This window comes from Muntiacus reevesi, chromosome 16 (assembly GCF_963930625.1).
Source record: "Muntiacus reevesi chromosome 16, mMunRee1.1, whole genome shotgun sequence".
NCBI lineage: Eukaryota > Metazoa > Chordata > Mammalia > Artiodactyla > Cervidae > Muntiacus > Muntiacus reevesi.
In genome coordinates this window covers 53,349,227-53,367,513 of record NC_089264.1, presented here as the reverse complement: position 1 = coordinate 53,367,513, position 18,287 = coordinate 53,349,227, and the positions used below count along the sequence as shown (strand labels likewise).

The 18,287-nt window shown below is 44.4% G+C and overlaps 1 protein-coding gene across 4 annotated transcripts in view; it reads right to left on the bottom strand.

Moving 5' to 3' along the window:
• C16H4orf19 (chromosome 16 C4orf19 homolog) overlaps positions 1–12,254 on the bottom strand; it is a 78,757-nt gene extending 66,503 nt beyond the window's left edge. For 2 of the 4 annotated variants that reach the window (XM_065907066.1, XM_065907070.1), the window contains exon 1: positions 12,149–12,239. The gene's annotated coding sequence lies outside the window, so the exon portion shown is untranslated. Of the gene's footprint in view, positions 1–12,148 lie in introns of all 4 variants that reach the window. The other 2 variants (XM_065907065.1, XM_065907068.1) reach the window with 2 other exon arrangements.
• Between the last annotated feature and the right edge of the window lie 6,033 nt (positions 12,255–18,287).

Here is an 18,287-nt window from a genome sequence, read left to right as displayed (position 1 = left end):
TAGACCCCACAAGCATCAGTATTTTGTTTTTTAAGTTTTTATGGAACTAGGTTCACTAAATGAAGTGAGCTTTCCATAATGAAAATACTTAACAGTATTAAAAAAAAAAATCCAACCAAACTCACAAAGTGAAGGGCGAAGGATACATAAAATACAAAGGTGAGGCAATGACCCTCTCTTTTAAATACTACTCAGGCCAACTTAATTCTGTTGAAAACCCTTCATGGACAGGAGGGCCAGAAGAAAGCCACCTTCTTCCTCACTCACTCTGCATATTTCATAGTTTCCTTTCCTTCCGGCATTTACAGCAGGATCATTTCAGTACGCAAATAAGTTCTGCTTTCTCAGAGAGCTCCATTTTTACTTTGTTTCCACACATCAAGTCCTTGGCATTCTCCCTACTTCCCACTAATACACACACGGAATACACTTCACCCCAAACTTCTGTACATGCTGAGGTTCGGGGAGGATTTAAAACTACCCCTGGACAGCTATTTAAGGAGATCATTTTATGATAAGGCAAGTTACATATCTAGTTAGAAATTCCGGGGAAATCCCATGAGTTTCAGTTAGAAGTTTCCTGTTATTTCGTGTGGCCTTTGTCCAAGGTAAAGATGAGGTGAGCTGGGAGGAAAAGTGCACTGTTTGAACACCTGCCCTACCCAGGCCCTTTCTTGCATCTTGTATCCCATGGTGCTGCTCTGGTCCTAAGCTCTCATCTCACTTTCGAGAAAACTGTGGGCCACAGAGAGAGAATCAGGTTGATTAAGTGTTTACTAAATGCAGACAAACGCAGCTTTACAGATAAGGAAACTGAAACCCAGGGAGGTTCCAGGCAGACTTGGGACCCAAACCTGATGGGGTTCCAGCCCTCACTCCTGTCTCTTCTGGGAGAGCCAGGCCTGACTCAAAGGCGGTCATGACCCGGCCTTCCTTGGGGCTCACTTGGGAAGCACAGGTGACCCCCTGGCTTAGTGAATGGAAGGAAGTACCTTGGCTTCTTTTGTTGTTGTTGTTAAGTCCTGTCCGACTCTTCTGTGACCCCATGGACTATATAGAGCCCACCAGGTTCCTCTGTCCATGGGGTTTCCCAGGCAAGAATACTGGAGTGGGCAGCCATTTCCATCTCCAGGGGATCTTCCCGACCCAGGGATCAAGCCCGAGTCTCCCGCATGGCAGGTAGATCCTTTACCACTGAGCCACCTGGGAAGTCTAACACAGTTTCTTTTAAGGGTTCCCAGAAGCTAGACAGACAGTAAGCGCCTGCAAACAGAGTGAGTAAAGGCATCTGAAGGACCAAACACGCATGTGATGCAGTCATTTGTGACTAAGAGGATGATTCTGAGGCTCACCCAGTCATACCTGTCAGTGGAGCCCTTCAAGGCGCTGGAGCAGTGAATTCTGGAAATTTGTTTGGTTTACTTGTTTTGCTTTTTGTCTAATTAACTCTTACAGGACAACTGCCTGTCCAGGGTTGTAGTTTCAGTAATTTTTTTCCTCTGAAGCTACTTTAGCTTTAACTTGTTATTGATTTTTTGGACTAGATCCAGGTCACACTACTTTTGCCCCATTAAACCTTTGATTGCAGGTACGGAATTATAAAAACAACCCTCTGGCTCTCTCAGTTTGTTGTGACTTCTTCACACCCTCTTTTGTTTCCAGGCTCTCTCCCCAGATCCACAATTTTCATTTCAACCTGGGCTTCAGCACCACGAAACACTTGCCTTTGAGTAGCTCAGACAGTAAAGAACCTGCCTCCAATGCAGGAGACCCGAGATTGATCACTGGGTCGGGAAGATCCTCTGGGGAAGGGAATGGCAACCCACTTCAGTATTCTTGCCTAGAGAATTCCAAGGACAGACCATGGGAAAGAGTCAGACATGACTGAGCAACTAACACACTTTACCTTTGAAAGGAGAAAGCAAGCTCTGCATCAACAATAGAGACTGAACTTATTTTACAGAGCTGGGGGATCAGGCTTCCATCAGTGGTCTTCTGGGGCTGGACCTCAGCCTGGGTTGCAGTGACTCTCTGAAGCTTATATCACGGCCGTTCCTAGAACACTTGGCTTCCTTCATCAAAACCAAATCCCAGTGAGGATCATAAAACGTGTCCCATCAAGTATAAAAGAGAATGCACAGAAATTGTACTTAGCAAACAATTCAAATCATTTGAAATATAAAGCATGGTTTGTTGTTATTACAATTACCATATGAATTCAATGAAATGAGAAAATCAGGCCAGGGAGGAAATCAGGTTTTATGAGGTATTTTCAAGTTTCCATGAAATAGTTACTTGGAATCATCAATATAAACTTTCAAGCATCTCTCTGAGTTTGGCACAGTGTATATGGGAGGAAAAAGTAAACCCAAACTTAAAACTGGATAATTTGGATAATTTCTGCCAAAGACCAAATATAAAACCTGAAGAGTACTTCAGTGGATAGAAGATTGGGCTTAGCATCAATAGAATGGGTTCAAACATTGGCTGGGTGACACCCCTAAATCTCTCTGTGAAAGTGGCATAATATTTAGGTTGGTGAAAAAGTAATTGTGGTTTCAGACTGTGAATTTTAAATCATCATAACTAGGCTCAAACACGCTTTTATTATTCAAAATAGGAACCATTCCTGCAACACATTTTTGCCAATGAAAAACAAGTTTATTTGTCTAGTGAACCCTTGGAAAGCATTTTATGCCTCCTGCTGATTAAGGAAGCATTTTCCCTCCAAAAAGTTGTCAAGATGCTTGAAAAAGCAATAGTTCATTGATGATAGGTCAGGTGAATATGGCAGATGAGGCAAAACTTCACGGCCCAATTTGTTCAACTTTTGAACACTGGTTGTGTGACATGTGGTCAGGGGTTGTCCTGGAGAAGAACTGGGCCTTTTCTGTTGATCAATGCTGGCTGCAAGTGTAGATCTCATCGATCTGCTGAGCATACTTCTCAGATGTAATGACTTCTCTGGGATTCAGAAAGCTATAGTGGATCAGACGGACAGCAGGCCACTAAACAGCAATCATTATCTTTTTTTGCTGATCTTTTTTTAGCTTTGGGAAGTGTTTTGGAGCTTCTTCTTAGTCCAACCACTGAGCTGGTCATCGCTGGTTGTTGAAAAAATCCACTTTTCATCACATGCCACAATTCGATGGAGAAATGATTCATTGTTGTATAGAATAGGAGAAGACAACACTTCAAAATGAAGATTTTTAAAACTTTTGGTCAACTCATGAGGCACCCACTTACTGAGCTTTTCTACCTTTCCAATTTGCTTTGAATGCCGAATGACTGTAGAATGCTGGACAGTGAGTTCCTCGGCAACTTCTTGTGTAGCTGTAAGAGGATCAGTTTCGATGACCCTCTCAACTGGTCATGTCAACTTCCAATGGCTGGCCACTGCGCTCCTCATCTTCAAGGCTCTTGTCTCCTTTGCAAAACTCCTTGAACCACCACTGCACTGTACACTCATTAGCAATTCCTGGGCCAAATGCATCGTTGATACCATGAGTTGTCTTTGCTGCTTTCTGCAACCCATTCTGAACCCAAACAAGAAAATCACTTGAATTTGCTTTTTATCTAACATCATTTCCCTAGTCTAAAATAAATATAAACAGCAAGTAAGAAGTCATCAGCGAAATAATAATAATAAAACAAGAAATGTGCATTAAAATGATGTATAACATAACCACATTTAAGAATGCACCAATATCAAACAACAAATTTCAATAATGCAAAACCGCAATTACTTTTGCACCAACCTAATAATTCTACCTATACAAATGTCGCAGGACAGTTGGGAAGGTCTAATAAACTCAAGAACTATATAAAGAACTGCTCTCATTATACACACACACACACACACACACACACATGAAATTTACATGGGCATGCTGACTTGGAACTTTAACATTTGAATTGCCTCTTAGTGAAAGAGATGGGAATACCAGACCACCTGACCTGCCTCTCGAGAGACCTGTATGCAGGTCAGGAAGCAACAGTTAGGACATGGAACAACAGACTGGTTCCCAATAGGAAAAGGAGAACGTCAAGGCTGTATATTGTCACTCTGCTTATTTAACTTATATGCAGAATACATCATGAGAAACGCTGGGCTGGATGAAGCACAAGCTGGAATCAAGATTGCTGGGAGAAATATCAATAACCTCAGATATGCAGATGACACCACCCTTATGGCAGAAAGTGAAGAGAAACTAAAAAGCCTCTTGATGAAAGTGAAAGAGGAGAGTGAAAAAGTTGGCTTAAAGCTCAACATTCAGAAAACTAAGATCACGGCATCTGGTCCCATTACCTCACGGGAAATAGATGGGGAAATAGTGTCAGACTTTATTTTTTGGGGCTCCAAAATCACTGCAGATGGTGATTGCAGCCATGAAATTAAAAGACGCTTACTCCTTGGAAGGAAAGTTATGACCAACCTAGATAGCATATTAAAAAGCAGAGACATTACTTTGCCAACAAAGGTCCATCTGGTCAAGGCTATGGTTTTTCCAGTGGTCATGTATGGATGTGAGAGTTGGACTGTGAAGAAAGCTGAGCGCCGAAGAATTGATTCTTTTGAACTGTGGTGTTGGAGAAGACTCTTGAGAGTCCCTTGGACTGCAAGGAGATGGAACCAGTCCATCCTGAAGGAGATCAGTCCTGGGTGTTCATTGAAAGGACTGATACTGAAGCTGAAACTCCAGTACTTTGGCCACCTGATGCGAAGAGCTGACTCATTGGAAAAGACCCTGATCCTGGGAGGGATTGGGGGCAGGAGGAGAAGGGGATGACAGAGGATGAGATGGCTGGATGGCATCACCGACTCGATGGGCATGAGTTTGAGTAAACTCCAGGAGCTGGTGATGGACAGGAAGGCCTGGCGTGCTGCGATTCATGGGGTCGCAAAGAGTTGGACACGACCAAGTGATTGAACTGAACTGAACTGACTGAAAAGTTCAAAAACTGCTACAATTCAAAGGGAAAGTTGCCTGAAAACAAACAAAAACCTGAAACCATCATTACCACCAAAAAGCATCTTCTTTTCCAGTAGTAAAGAATGCAAAGATAACACCCCAACCTAAAGTTTGGGATGCACAATTCAGAACCTGGCAGTCTAGAACCATCTTCACTTTTTCTCTTTCTTTCCGTAGAATCCAACTTGGCAACAAGTGTCATGGGATGAGCTTTGAAAGGCCTTTCAGGCTGGACAGTTCTTCTATTTCCGCCATCCCTGCCTCGGTCTGAGCCCTCCCCTCAGCACCCTCACAACGGGGTTCACGACTGCCAGGCTCTCTGGGCCATCCTTAGTGCTGCCAGATCAGCCTTCCTAAAAAGCAGAACTCCTCAGGATCCACAGAGATTCCATTCGTCTCATTCTGTTTCCCTCTGCTCCAAAAACATTCCCCTCCTCTAGTCTAGGAATTCCTTCACCTGCCCAGATGCCAGCCTCAGGGCCTTTTGCTCTTGTTGTTCTCTCTGCCTAGAATGTCCTTCTCCCAGCCCATCTTATCACAAATCACTCCCACAGTCCCTTTAGTGTAGAGCTTCTCAGATTTTACCTTACTTATGAATCGTCTGAACATCTTGTTAAAATGTAGATTCTGATTCAACAGATCTCAGGTTGGGGGCAAGACTGCAGTTCTAACCACCTCCCAGCCAGTGTTGCTGGGCTATGGACCCCACTTTGAGGAGCAAACCTATTGACTCTGGGAAAAAAAGGGCGGAGGGGGTAGTTCTTGGAGACAAACAGACATGGATTTGAATGCAATCTATATCAGGCAAATATCTCCCTCTGTATAGGGGGAACATTACCCATATTATGGAAGTGATAGGAGGATCTTTTGACTATAAATAGATACCAGCCTTTTCAAACCTCTTTCACTTGGCTCCCCTAACCTTCTCATCGTGTTCCTTACTACGCTTCTCTGATGATCCAGTTTATTTCTCTTTACTCTGTATCTTGTGTGTTGTGCTTAGTTGCTCAGTTGTGTCCGACTCTTTTCGACCCCCGGGACTGTAGCCCGCCAGGCTCCTCTGTCCATGGAGATTCTCCAGGCAAGAATGCTGAAGTGGGTTGCTATGCCCTTCTCCAGGGAATCTTCCCAACCCTGGGATGGAACCCAGGTCTCCCCTATTGCAGGCAGATTCTTTACCATCTGCTCCACCAGGGAAGCCCGCTCTGGATCTTACCTCACTTTATTTCTTTTAGCACATAAATCAGGAAAAAGGAATTCTTAAAGTTAAGTTTTGTTCTTACAAACTTTGAGCTTATGAAACCTAATACCATCCTCCCCTGCAGCAGAGCGGCGAGTGGCACATCGAAGTTCCAGTGCTGATTCTATCGCTCACTAGCTGCATCCCCTGCTGAATGCGAGCTAACACGTCTGGGTTTCAATTACTCCACCTGTAAAATTCTGCCTTTACCTCCTGTGTTGTTGTGAGAGTTAGGGAAGTTACATGAAGTGCTCGGCCAATGCAGCAGACTGCAAAAATGGCCACGACACGCCACCCTCCCCTGAATTTACATCATTCTCTAACGACTCTGCAGGTCTTCCCATCAAAAGGTAAAGAGTCTGTTTCTTCATAAAGTAAATTGGAGGAGAAGCAGTTTGTGTCCATTTCAGCCTAGACTTCAAGGAGCCTTGCTCCCACACTCCTGCGCTCACCCACGCTGAGTCAACATGTCACCAAGCGCAGGGCAGTCTGCCATGTGACAGGAAGCAGGAGGCCCAGCTGCCCCAAAGGACTCAGCCAGCAGTCAGCGAACGCCCAGGGGCAGAGCCACCCTGGTGACTGCAGACACATAAGGGAGACTGGGCAAGACCCATAGATTCACCAGGTCCAGACTGCTAACCCACAAAGTCATAAACTAAATGCATGGTGGTTGTTTTAAGCCATTATGTGTTGGGGTGTCTGTGATGCAGCAATACATAACTGATACTGTATATATAAGTGATTTCTCCATAAATAGTGGCTATTACAATATTTGGGGGCTTCCCTGGTGGCTCAGTGGTAAAGAATCCACCTGCTAACGTAGGAGATGCGAGTTCCATTCCTGGGTCAGAAAGATCTCCTGGAGAAGGAAATGGCAACCCACGCCAGTATTCTTGCCTGGGAAACCCCATGGACGGAGGAGCCTGGTGGGGCTACAGTCCATGGGGTCGCGAAAAAGAGTGAGACACAACCTAGAGACTAAACAACAACAGTATTTGGCAGAAAAAAGACACATAAAAAAAATGCATTTTCCATACTGCTAAAATTTCTATTTCTGGGTCAGTATTTAGGAAGATGGCTGAACTGGAAACGAGGGTTCATAGATTCTGGTTCCAGTAGCTTTTCCAGTTGGCAGTCATATGACCTTGGAAACATCATTTAACTTATTTGAGCCTCAGTTTCCTTATCTGTAAGGTAAGGTGGTTAGACCAAATGACTTTTAATTTTTTGTTTAGCTCTAAAAAGGACTGAGGATCCATTTTTACAAAATGGAACACTTATTTCCTTGCTAACAGATAGTTCTGAACCCAACTTTGCTGTCTTGTAGACTTTAGGGTTTAATCACAGATAACCCTTCCTGTATTTCCTTCACTGTTCAGCATTTGGCTGTGACTGAGTTTCACACTTATTCTAACAGTCATGCTCTGGATCTAGAAGGTGGCCTTCCTTGCTGTGGATCAGGAACCCAGATAGGCAAGCTCATTAGGAATCAAAAGATGAAAAATGCCATGCAAGTTCTAGAGAGAATCTAAGTAAGTGGCTCTTAACTCTTTGCAGGTGCAGGTGGACTTGTTTTACTAATTTCTAGGTTTCAATAAATATTTTGGAAGACTGAATTGTGCAGTGTGATCACCAGCCAAGGAGGATACTATCTTATAGCCATAAAGTACAAATCAAATCTGCATTTATTGCATATAAATGACCTAAGATACAAAATCAGTCATCAAATGGGGGGAGAAAGACTTAACAGCAAAATTTTAAAAGCTTTAAAATTCTGTCATGTAGCGATAGACTCTGGGCTTCCCTTGTGGCTCAGCTGGTAAAGAATCTGCCTGCAATGTGGGAGACTGGGGTTAGATCCCTGGGTTGGGAAGATCCCCTGGAGAAGGAAAAGGCTACCCACTCCAGTATTCTGCCTTGGAGATTTTCATGGACTGTATAGTCCATGGTGTCGCAAAGAGTCAGACACAACTGAGCAACTTTCACTTTCACTGGTGGCTTAGATAGTATAGAATCTGCCTGCAATACAGGAGACCTGGGTTGGGAATATCCCCTGGAGAAGGCAATAGCAACCCACTGCAGTATTCTTGCCTGGAGAATTTCAGAGATTGACTCTGGAATTAACAAGTAAACTGCAAATACATCCAAATACATGTTGTATTAAAGAGTTATACATGTGGCAGTGACTAGGGTGGTTTTTCTTTTCTAACAGGCATTTAGAGCCTCTAACATACCACTAGTACATGCTCTAACACCACCCTTAGCAAATATAATACAGTCTTCCCTGTGATATGCGGCAGGCCATAATGTGGCCAACTTAGAAGGAAAAAAAAAGACTGTTCTGCCCATTTCCATTATGCTACATAGTCAAAAGTCAGGGTATTTATTCCTGGGAGGAATTAAGCTAAATCAGGAAATGTGTGTACAATATGAGAACAACCGTTTATCTTAATTTTGCCTTCAGAGAGTTCTTTAGTTGCTAAGTTGTATCTGATTCTTTGCAATACCCTAAACTATAGCCCACCAGGTTCCTCTGTCCATGGGATTTCACAGGCAAGAATACTGGAGTGGGTTGCCATTTCCTTCTCCAGCAGATCTTACTGAACGAGGGACCAAACCCACGTCTTCTGCATTAGCAGGCAAAATTTTTTACCGCTGAGCCACCAGGGAAGTCCCTATATGTATAGTTAAGTGTGCATATAGAAGCACAAAGTTGTTGAAAGTGTGGGGAAAAAAAAAATTGGCTCACTCTGTATCAAAAACTTTCTTTTGTGATAGAAAGGAACTAGGTGGGGCCCCAGGGTAGCTCCATTCAGTAGGGACAACATTGCAATGGGAAGTGGCTTCTGCTTCTGTCCCTGGAACACATGTATTTTGAAATGACATGTAAACTAACTTCAGAGACTTAAGTCACCTGATATTTTTTGAGTTAATATCTTAAATACCTTTGCCCAAGTATCTTTTCAATCAATTCACCCTCTCCTCTGGTGGGATTTTTCTCAGCACCCACTTTGCTTGTATCTTCCCCATTTCATTCTCACTGCAGTGGAAGTGAACTTTCTCAAATACAGATCTGCTCTGCTTAAAATCCTCTAATGGCTTCTCTGAAGACTGTAAGACCCCTGAAGGCAAGAACTGTATTCTGAGTACCTGGTCGAGTGTCTACAAATATGCTGTCTCCAAGACCAGGCTGGGGTTTCATTCCAGAGCTGCTTGTACATGGAGTTTTACTGCGCTTGGGAAAACTGAGACATGATACCCTTTGCCGTATGTTAATACTGTTCACTGCAGCTCAGAAGACTCTTCGAAGATGCTTGATAACACTGAGTCAGTATTTGAGGTATTTAAGTCTTTGCTTGAGGATACACATTTACCTGATGGGTGTGTTGCAAGCATACTTTAGGGTAGGGTCATTTTGGTGATATGTGTTCCTTTTGAAGAGTCCAATCTCTGTGGGACCATGATTTTCTCAGATTAGCAAGGGGAGAGTAGATAGAAGATTTCATTTTCATTTTATTTTCTTAAATAGCATCCAGGTGATAACCAGACTATAAGACTGTAACAGGGTGACCCATCTGACTGGCAGATGAGTGACAGCTCAGGTCTGCCCCAGGATGAATCTATTAATTCCTCTTTTCTAGATACCCAGTAAGTCTATCTGCCACCAATAATTAAAATGCGTGCTGTATATGTGTTCTAAGTCACTTCAGTCTTTCCTATCCCATGGACTGTAGCCCACCAGGCTCCTCTGTCCATGGAATTCTCCAGGCAAGAACACTGGAGTGGGCTGCCATGCCCTCCTCCAGGGGGTCTTCCCAACCCAGGGATCGAACCCAGGTCTCTTATGTCTCTTGTATTGGCAGGTGGGTTTTTTCACCACTAGCGCCACCTGCGAAGCCCAGTAATCAATATAATACCCCCAAAAAGAAAGAAAGAGAGAAAAAAAATGGGCAGGAGCTAGGTTCTGTTTTCTGAAGAGCCGAAGAGAGTTCAAGATTCTGAGTTATTAAAAAAACAGCTGTAAACTAGGGGAATCTGACAGTCCAGGTAGAGGAAAGTCAGCTACCAAGAATTGGTATTTAACTATTTGGAAATTGAAGTCCATTCCTGGAAGCACAATCAATGGGCTCCCGGGGCACCAAGGGCAGAGCAGTTCCTGGAGCAAGGAGGGCAGTCCCCGCTCTGCCCTTGGGCAGATGCTGGATTCAGGCCAGAGCTTAGTCGGGTTGTTTCCAGGTTCAGACAGGGCCCAGGTGAGATGTTAGAGGGACTGTTCCATTCCTAGGCTAATGAACATATTTAGTTGATATGCAAGTTACTATTTTGTTTTAAATTCCAGATATGTAAAAGCTCTTTAGAATCTAGCTAAGACTGGTCAACTTAATCTGTAGATGTAATTACACATCTAAATCTTCAGAACCTTTGAGGACCAGACCCTAGGGTCAGATGCCACGAGACAGGTGCTTATTGCATACTTGCTGACTCAAAGAACAAGATCATGATGGGCACAGAGTGAGCCAAGAAGAAAAAGAAGCAGAACCTCGCCTCTGTCAATGTCTGCTCCGTTTCACCTCTGTGATCAAGGCAGTTTCCTAGAACTAACTCTTCACACTTTAGAGAAATAGGAACTACCCCAGAACTCTACTTGACCTTCAGAGCCTTGTAATTGTTTCAGTGATCTGCCTCCTGACTGTTAGGATGTCCCAGAGATCTAAGCAGTAGCCTTATTAGACCTTAACATGTCTCCTTAAAACAGTGTGAACTTGAGGATTCAGTGGGGGGAGTAACTGTCAAATAACAGAATCTACTCTCTTTAAAAGAAGCGACAACTTTCCCCTTCTTTCTCATTCAACTCTCAAACGTTTCTTAAATAGCTTGTTTACAACCATCCAGTAACACACACACGCCATGGTGAGAAGTGCCATCAGTAATTCTCTCTGATATTGACAGAAAGAAAATAAGCATCCTATTCTTCAATAATTTGAACCACCTCATGGAACACTGACTTCCTCTAAATTCACTGGGCAAACATCTATACCACAATGGAAAATAAAATGTACTAAATTACTAAAGGGGAGTTTTTGTTTTGTTTTTAAGGTTAATTGCAATGCTTGAGGGGGGAAAAATGATTTTTGTTTTGTATCATTGGAAAATTCGTTCAGTGGTGGCTGGTGAAAATCTCACCTCATCTGGACTGCCAAGGTCACTGAGACCCAAAAAACTGACCGGGGAGATATTTGCCTAATTATCAAATATTCAGCAAACCATGTGTAACCATTTAACCGTTTGTACCTGGGACCCGCCTTCAACACGCGTTGCTTCCTAGCACTGCCCCGCTCTCTCCCCCTACTCATCGCCACCCGGGGCGCCAGCACCCCTGAAGGAGCAAAATCCTGGGACTCAAGGACATTTCAAAGAAACAGCGGCGGTCACCGTCCCTTCCCGTTTTCCTTAAAAAACCAAAACAAACAAACAAAAAACCACTCAGATGCTTAAAAATGGGGGGAGGAGGGGGTTCTTAGAAATAGTGGGAAATCTTTTGCAGTTTTTCCAATCCAAGTTCTCAGGCACTCTTGAAAGTTCATTAACTAGAGATTTAAACACAGAAGTGTTTCGCACACCAATTAGATGCCAAGCTTGGCAAGCTGCCTTGGTCTTCAGTTTGGGGGAGTTAGTAAAAGTCCCCCCACCTCACCCCATTCTGCATTTCGCCTCTCTTTCAGAGCCTTTTCCTGAATGACCTGACCTTTCCAAAGCAATCAAACTGAGCACTGCCTCACTCCCACCCCCCACTTTTTTCCTAGTGGCGAAAAGAAATAAAGACGTAAAACTGCCCGGCGAGCGAAGTGGGGGCAAAAAAGCCACAGAGCCGAGCTCCGCGGAAGTCAGGCTCCGCTGCGGCCCGCGGCGCGGCGGGGAGCGCGGCGCGGGAGACGGTCCCTACCTGCGGCGGCGGCGGCGGGGTCCCGGCGCCCATGGCTTCGCCGGCCTCGGGCGGCCGCGCGGGGAAACGCCGGCGGCTCAGCGCCGCCCGGACCCGCGGCGCCCGCAGCGGCCGCCCCGGCGCCGTCATTGGGCCGGCGCGTCACGTGGCCCGGCCGGCGGGCGAGCCTCCGGGGCCCGCGTAACCCTTTACCTGCGCTGCCCGCGCCGAGCCCGGCCGCCGACAGCCCTCACCCCCGCCCCGGGACCCGGGCCGCCCTGCGGGGCGCAGCCAGGCAGGAAATCCCGGAGCTCGGCTTCTGATCGCCGACACTCGGGCTGCGCGCCAGCCGCCCGCTCGCTCGGGGAAACTTTCTGGTGCCTACTTTGCCGTCTAGCTGCGGGGAGAGGGGCGCTTCCTAAGACGCGGGACGTGAGTGGCGAGATACATCAGTGCGCTCCCGGGCAAATGGGTGTATCCCCGCTTCTTCCCGTGAGCGTGTCGTGTGGCTTGCTCCCGCGTTCTGGCAAGAGCCGCCTAAACCTGGCGTGCGCGCTACCGCCTGCCTTCAAGGGACACATATTCTGGGAAAGAGCGCCGACGCTACCGGGATGAGAATTCCCGGGGAAGTTGCATGGCCTCGCCGGCACCCTGGAGACCGCGGAGGGGGTTCAGCGAAGTCATGCTCCCCTCGCCCCCTGCCTTCCCTCCCTGTTCCTGGGGGTGTCGGAACCTCGGCTGCACACTCCGTCTACCATCCTGAGCCCCACGCCTGAGCTTGTGGCCATCCATACACTTAAGGTGGGTTGATTTACCCTAAAATAGTACTTAAGTGTTGGAGATTCTTTTCACCTGTGCTCCAAAGTGCGTCGGTGTTGGCCTTAACAGGGAAATATGTTAAGCAAGGGCGCCACCTAGCTTGTCCTTTTTTCTCTTTTCCCTTCGTTCGTTCATTCAGAGAGCGTCAGCATGAAACGGTGTGCGGGAGAAGCAACAGGGCAGAATACCATTTAAAGATGTCATGTGTCCATTCCAATGATTCCAGCGCTATTTCCATGACAACGGTTGTCACACTTTATGGGGAAAACTCCTTTTTTGAATCGTTCCACTTATGTAGTGGCTGCATGCTTTAAAATGATGGATTATTAGGGATGTTACATGCTGCTTGGGGCTTCCCAGTGGCGCTAGTGGTGAAGAGCCTGCGTGCCAGTGGCAGGAGACATAGGAGATACTGGTTCCAGCCCTGGGTTGGGAAGTTCCCCTGGAGGAGGAAATGGCAACCCACTCCAGGATTCTCCCCTGGAGAATCCCATGGACAGAGGAGCCTGGCAAGCTACAGTCCATGGGGTCGAAAAGAGTCAGACCCGACTGAAAGGACTTACGCCAGGTGCATGCTGTTTTACATTACTTTCTGATAAAACACCCTTTGTCCCCCGTAAAGAACCATCTTATCCAATTTCTAACCCATGCTTGAACATGTTCACAGGATAATGGTAACTTTTAGTTGGCAATTTCGACCAAAAAGACTTCGGTGTTTCTCTTGGGTTTTAAAGTATGTTTCCCAGACTAGCAGAATCGGCATCATCTGGGGGAATTTAGTAAAACTGCAGATTCTTGGGCTCCATCGTAGACATATGGACGCAGAAATAATGGGGTCACGGAGGGTGAGAAAATATGTGTTTTAACAAATGAGGCACCACCGCCCTGAGTCTGCTCAAGCTGCTGGCTGGGTTACCCTCATCTGTTAAAGGCTGGGATTCTATAAACCACAGGTAGTGATGTTAACCTCAAGTTACCAGTTTATCATGTTGCTACCAGCTTGTCATGTTGATACACTGACCCAAACCCTCTGATGTGTCCGCACAATGTGTAATCTGTAGTTAATGCAGATGACACGGGATGCCAAATGGAGCTCAGAGGGGCTCATCATAAAAAAATACAGAGGAAAACCTATGGTTTCTTCATGCATATGGGAATGAAACACCATGATTCACTTATTTTTTAAGGTGTGTGTATGTTTACATTGGCATATAAATTGTTCTCTGATGATAGGTCATGGAAGCTAAGAATACTGTTGGGTTGGTCAAAACGTTCATTCGGGTTTCCTGTCACAGCGTGCAGAACCTAAACAAACTTTTTGGCCAGCCCAATAATTTGAGTGGATATAAATCTTTTTTATTGGAGGATAATTGCTTTACAGTGTTATGGTGGTTCAGTCATAATTATGCATATATTCCCTCCCTCTTGAGCCTTCCTCCCCTCTTCCCATCCACCCCTCTGGGTTCTCACAGAGCACCAGGCTGGGTTCTCTGTGTTACATAGCAGCTTCCCACTGGTTATCCATCTTACACATGCTAGTGTATATATGTCACTACTTCTTTCTCAGTTTGTCCTATCCTCTCCTTCCCCCACTCTGTCCACAAGTCGGTTCTCTACGTCTGTGTCTCCATTCTTTCCCTTCAAATATTTGTCAACATAGCTCTAAACAAAAGAAGAGACAAATTTTTAAAAAGATTATAGTATTGGCTTTGGAGAAGGAAATGGCACCCCACTCCAGTACTCTTGCCTGGAACATCACATGGACGGAGGAGCCTGGTGGGCTGCAGTCCATGGGGTCGGGAAGAGTCGGACACGACTGAGCGACTTCACTTTCACTTTTCACTTTCATGCATTGGAGAAGGAAATGGCAACCCACTCCAGTGTTCTTGCCTGGAGAATCCCAGGGACGGGGGAGCCTGGTGGGCTGCCGTCTTTGGGGTCGCACAGAGTCGGACACGATTGAAGCGACTTAGCAGAAGCAGCAGCAGTATTGGCTTTGGAGAAGGGAATGGCAACCTACTCCAGTATTCTTGCCTGGAGAATTTCATGGACAGAAGAATTTGAAGGGCTACAGTTCATGGAGTCGGAAAAAGTGTCCAACATGACTGAGTGACTAACATTGGTGGCTCTAAGAATCTGCCTGCAATGAAGGAAACTCCGACAATGCAGGAGATGTGGGTTCAATCCCTGGGTTGGGAAGATCCCTTGGAGAAGGAAATGGCAACCTCTCCAGTATTCTTTTCTGGGAAATCCCATGGACAGAAAAGCCTGGAAGGCTACAGTCCATGGGGTCGAAAAGAATCTAACACGACTGAAGTGACTTAACATAGCATAGTATTGGCTTTTGTTATAATCAGGCAAGTGCCATTCTAAGCATTTTAGACTTTTAAGAAAGAGATTACTGGTTAGATTCTATATTTTTAGCTCAGTTTTCTCCACTGGATAGATAGTGTATTTCCAGTTGCCTGCATGGATGTCTTAACCTTTAAACTCTCTTGGTCCAACTTTATTATTTCCCTCATTTTCATCTCCTAACCTATTCATTTTACATTTGTAACTCTACTCTTCACTCAGTTTTAGTTGGAACTGGAATTGGAATTTTCCTTCTTTTTCTTTTTTTTTTTTTTATTTTCCTTCTTTTTCATCACCAACCTCTATCGCTGTTTTCTCTATCAGTGATGTCCTGAAGTCACTCCTCTTAGCAAGTTCACTGCCACTGCCCCAAGATCAAGTTCTTATGCTTTCTATGTCAGACCTTTGCAACAGTCTCTTTACTGGTCTCTCAGCTTATGGTCTCTTTCATCACTCATCCAGCTGACAACTATTGCCCCAGGCATTCTGAAATACCATTTCAACCAGACTATCCCCCTTCTCAAAAACTTTTTAATGATTCCCTATAGGTTATCATGGGCTTCCCCAGTGGCTCAGTGATAAAGAATCCACCTGCAATGCAGGAGCCACAGGAGACGTGGGTTTGATTCCTGGGTGGGGAAGATCCCCTAGAGGAGGACATGGCAATCCACTCCAATATTATTGCCTGTAGAATCCCATGGACAGAGGAGCCTGGCGGGCTACAGTCCATAGGGTCTCAGAGAGTCAGACACAGCTGAAGTGACTGAGCACACATTGGTTACCAAATAAAGTTTAAAATCCCCACGTAGCATTGAAAGTTATCCAAGTACTTTGGAGATGCCTTGGCTCTCCCTGATTTTGCTCAGGCAGCTTCCTCCACCTGAAGTGTCTTTCTGACATTCTGACGGCTAAGTGCTGCTTGTCCTTCAAGGCCCTGCCCTCTGTCGCCTCCTCTTGGCCATCCTTTTTGATTCCCAGGTGGATTTATTTGTTCCTCTGCAGTGTATCCTTAGCACATGGCTTTCATGTTCATTAACAACTTTTTTTTTTAAATCATAGTCTGTCTTATATGTAATTTAGTTGCACCTCCCTTAGCTTCTGGAGGGCAGAGGTGTGCATGACTAATTTTTAAATCATCCTAGGCATAACATAATATCTTGGACATAGCAAGTACAGTGTTTGTTGTATTCGTGCTCCTAGGAGGGAAGATATTTACATAAACAAAAACTTCATGTATATTAAATGGTTTTATGCAAATAATAATGATCCACTCCTCTACATTTTCTCTGAGAACTGAACTTCATGTACTACACATAGTACTAGCTTCCTGTTTTCCTAATAAGACTGAAATCAAAGGAGGTATAACCTATTTTACTCAACTTTGTCATCCTGGCAAAACGCATACCCAGGTGAATATTTGCTGAATGAATGCCTCAACTATTGTGGTTATGGTTATACCTGAAAATTCTGGGAGTTTGCCAAGACCTCCGGTAAACTTCAGAGCCTAGTCTGGTCTCTAATCTGAAAATTAGAGAATATTCTTCTAGGTTATTATCAGTAAGTGTCTGCTAGATACTCAATGCTTTATTTTTATGTGCCGTGAGAAGCCAACAAAAAGAAATTGATGATGTATTGAAATCCTGCTCAGAGATTCCCTCTGGACCTCTGTTTTTAGGTTTCTTCATCTGTACCTTTGGAATGTTTCCTGTGCCTACTTCATACGGCTGTTGTGAAGATTACACGGCTTAGGACATGCAAAGCTCCAAAAAGTGTCTCATGTACAGTAAGAGCTCAGTAAGCATGAACAATTATTATTATTATTATTGAAGATATCAAACTGCCCCTGCCAAAGTTGGGGGATAAAAACAAACGCCATGCAAATCTAAGTAGTTTATCCTTTATTCATACAAACAATACATACACAAGACTATACCTTTTTTGAAGACTGCAGTAATTTTCTAGTGTAACAACTCTGTAACAAAATTTAACTAAATGTAACATTTATGAAAATATAAATCTCTGATTGGGTAATTCTTCCCAACAATACAAAGTTTACATAAAAACATTCAATATGAGCTATCAGTTGCAAACAAGTTAGGAAAAATCATTCAAGTCACTTGTTAAAACTCTATTAGCTGTTACATGGAACATTCACACTACATTGAATCCATCTAGGCATTTAATTCTTAGAAAGGTGTAGCATGGAGGTCCAACTGATAAAGACAGGAATAAGAATGTGTTACCTCCAAAGAGCTAAAAAAAAAAAAGCAAAGCATTGACTCATACAATCAACTACAGGTAATCTGTACGTGGGCTGAAACTTCTCTGGGCTACCAGCTCCCTGGCTGGTAGCTAGACCAGGAGGAACATATTGGAAAAAAATCTTTTACTGGGGTGTTTCATATCTGAACCTCATCTCTGTATGCTTTTGTGTCAAACTGCTTTCCAAGTGAAATACAGCTATATTGTATTCCCTGTGGGTTAGATCACTTGTTTCTGCCATTAGCATTAACAATTAGGATGTAGCTCTCCTTTTTTCTCACATTCCTCCCCCACATCTCTGTGAGGGCAATAGAGGAGCTATCACTACCTTTATTCTTGCAGTTTACAAAAACAATACGTTTGGGATGTTAAAGATCTGTCTATAGATGAGTTCAAGGCAGAGCTGGCTGAAAGTCAGTTCCTTGTTCATTTTTCTGTCTTCTCAAGACACGATGGCCTCTTTCAAACCAAACCACCACTGCTGATCACCATTGGAAAGTCATCCAAGGACATGCCATGAGGGGGATATGGAAGGAAAAAAATCATGTTCCCCTACCGGGATGTAATGTTTTCTTTTAGACAGGAGAAGTAGTTCTTTAAAAAACATTGAATACCAATTTCATAGCTTCTGCTTTGAAACAGCTAAGACTATAAAAGACTCCAGAGAATCCTCAGGCAGAAAGGATGACGGATAAGGAAGGATACATATAGTGTATAG